Source organism: Mustela lutreola, chromosome 11 (genome assembly GCF_030435805.1).
Source record: "Mustela lutreola isolate mMusLut2 chromosome 11, mMusLut2.pri, whole genome shotgun sequence".
Classification (NCBI taxonomy): domain Eukaryota; kingdom Metazoa; phylum Chordata; class Mammalia; order Carnivora; family Mustelidae; genus Mustela; species Mustela lutreola.
The window spans coordinates 80,894,360-80,897,563 of record NC_081300.1 but is presented as its reverse complement, the minus strand read 5'-3'; the positions used below and the strand labels follow the sequence as shown (position 1 = coordinate 80,897,563).

The following is a 3,204-nucleotide window of genomic DNA, read 5'->3' as shown; positions in this document are numbered from 1 at the left end:
GAAAGTTTTCCCCTTAAAGATCAGAAAAAAGACAAGTGTGTCCACTTTCACTACTCTCATTTTACATAGTACTGGATGTTGTAGCCAGAGAAACAAGGAACACAAAGAAATAAAAGACTCCCCCCCCCAAAAAAAAAAGGAAGAAGTAAATTTTTTTTTTTTGGATAACATGAACTTACATGTAAAAAAATCCTAAAAACTTCACAAAAAATTTTGAATAAACAAACTTAGTAAAGCTGCCATATACAAGATCAATATATAAAAGAAAAGAATTTTGTTTTGTTTCGTTTTTTTTTAATATGGAATGCTTCCTAGTTTTTCATGTCATCCTTGTTCAGTGATCTAGCTAATCTTCTCTGCATCATTCCAATTTTAGTATATGTGCTGCCAAAGTAAGCACAAGACAGGAGCATTTTAACACTCTAATGATGAACTATCTGAAAAAATAAAGAGAACAATCTAATTCACATTAGCATCAAAACTAATAAAATACTTAGGAAAAGATTTAACTAAGAAGATGAAAGATCTGTACCCCATAAACTATGACATTGATAAAGAAATTGAAGGAGACATAAATGGAAAGATAGCTCATATTTATGAATGGTAAGAATTAACATTCTTAAAATGTCCATACTACCGAAAACCATCTGTAAATTCAATTCCTATCAAAAATCCAATGTCAGGGACACCAGGGTCGTTCACTGGGTTAAGCCGCTGCCTTCGGCTCAGGTCATGATCCCAGGGTCCTGGGATTGAGCCCTGCATCAGGCTCTATGCTCAGCAGGAAGCTGCTACCTCTTCTCTCTCTGCCTGCCCCTCTGCCTTCTTGTCATCTCTCTCTGTCAAATAAATAAATAAATAATCTTTTAAAAAATCCAATATTTTTTTTTACAGAAGTAGGTAAAGAATCCTAAAATTTATATGAGACCATAAAAGACAACAAATAATTAAAGCAGTTCTGAGAAAGAATGAAGAAGTGAAATTACACTTCTTGATTTGAAACTATACTACAAAGCCCTCATGCTCAAAACAATAAAGTATACTGGCATAAAAACAGACAAATAAACAAGTAAAACAGAATTGAGAGTCCAGAAATAAATCCTTTCATACAGTCACCTAATATTTGACAGGGGCCAACATATATAATGGGTAAAGATAGTCTGTTCAATAAATGATATTTAAAACTGAATAGTCACATAAACAAGCATGAAACTGGAACCTTATATCACTCATAAATCTTAACTTGAAATAGATTAAAGACTTAAATGTGATGCATGAAACTCAATTTCCTAAAGGAAAACCTGAAAAATTCTCCTTGACATTGATCTTGCTAATAGTTTTTTGGATACCAGGCCAAAAACACAAGCAAAAGAAGCAAAAATAAATAAATGGTATTATTTTAAACTAAAGTTTCTGCATTGCCAAAAAAAAAAAAGAGAGAGAGAGAGAGAGAGAATGAAAACACAATCCACAGAATGGAAGAAAATACTTACAAATCTTATATCTGAAAAGAGGTTAATAACGAACAGATACAAATAGAAAAAAATATAATTAAAAAAATAGCAAAAGGATCTCAATAGACTTTTTTTTTTCAAAAAAGTTATATAAATGACCAACAGGAGCATTAAAAAGTGCTCAACGTAAAAACTCAGGGCAAAGTCATTATGTTGTTGTTGTTGTTTACCTCTGAAAAACACAGCAAGATATTACTACCTATTAGAATATATACTACCAAAAAATTAAAACTAACAAATTTTGGTAAATATTGGGGAAAATGGGGAACTTATGCACTGTGATAGGGATATAAATTTGTATGGAAAACAGTATGGAGATTATTCATATTATTAAAAGTAAAATTACCATATGATTCAGTAATCCCACCTCTAGGTATATATCTAAAGGAAACGAAGTCACTATTCGAAGACATATCTGCACTCTTATGTTCATTATAAAATTATTAACTCTAAGCAAGAGATGGAAATAACTTCAGTATCCATTAATGGATGAATGAATAAAATAAGTATGGTCAATATATACTATGGAATACTACTTAACCATGAAAAATTAAGAAATACTGCCATTTACAACAGCATGGATGGATCTTGAAGGTATAATACTAAGTGAAATATTTCAAAGATTATATATATATTTTTTAATTTATGTATTATGATATCCCTTACATACAGAATGTGAAGAAAAAGCAAACTAATGGAAACTTAAGAGTTGAGTTGACAAGAGGTGAACCTGGGGTGGAATAAGGTGGTCAAAGGGTACAAACTTGCAACTATAATATGAAAAAGTTCTGGGTATCTAATGTACAGCATGATGATCATAGTTAATAATATATACATACTTTTTTATTGTGCTTCCCTTTATTAAACTTTGCATATATCACATTCTTACAAGTTGAAAGTTTATAGCAATCTTGTATAAAAGAGGTCTGCTGCCACCATTTTTCTAACAACATTTGTCCATTTTGTGTCTCTCTGTCACATGTTGGTAATTCTTGCAATATTTCAAGTTTTTTCATTATTATTGGATTTGTTATGGTGATCTGTGATCAGTAATTATGACCCACTGAAAACTCAGAACTAGTTTACTTAAGGTATATACATTGTTTTTCTTTAAAGACATAATGCTTTTGAACAGTACAGTATAGTGTTAACTTTTTATATGCACTGGGAAACATAATTTTTTATTTGCTTTGGGAAACCAAAAAAATAATAATAATTTGACTTAGTTTATTGAGATAATCACTTTATTGAGGCGGTCTGGAACAAAACCCACAAGACCTCTGAAGTTTATCTCTACTGTAGTATATGTACATAAAAGTTGCTAAGAGTGTAGATATTAAAATTCCTTACCATACATGCATAAAAAACAGTGGCAACTATATGCGATAGTAGATGTATTAACATTTTTATGTAGATTATATTGCAATACAGATGTATGCCAATTTATCAAATTGTACAAAATTTACACAATGTTAAAAGTTTGCAATGTTATAAGAAATCATTTCTTAAATTTACACATTATAATATGTTGATTATTTTTCAAGAAAGCTGGAAAAAACTTTTTGTAAAATTAATCTATTTTTCAAAAAAGGAAGTAAGGAAGTAGAAACTGCAACTAACTCTGAAATAATAGAATATAAAATCCATTTTAGTTATAGACACTGTGACAAAAACTATTACTTAGTTTACA

General features: G+C 30.0%; 1 non-coding gene across 1 annotated transcript; it reads right to left on the bottom strand.

Moving 5' to 3' along the window:
• Window positions 1-293: 293 nt before the first annotated feature.
• LOC131811956 (U6 spliceosomal RNA) lies at window positions 294-400 on the bottom strand. Its single transcript, XR_009346196.1, has one exon. It is a non-coding gene; the product is annotated as a U6 spliceosomal RNA (small nuclear RNA).
• Between the last annotated feature and the right edge of the window lie 2,804 nt (window positions 401-3,204).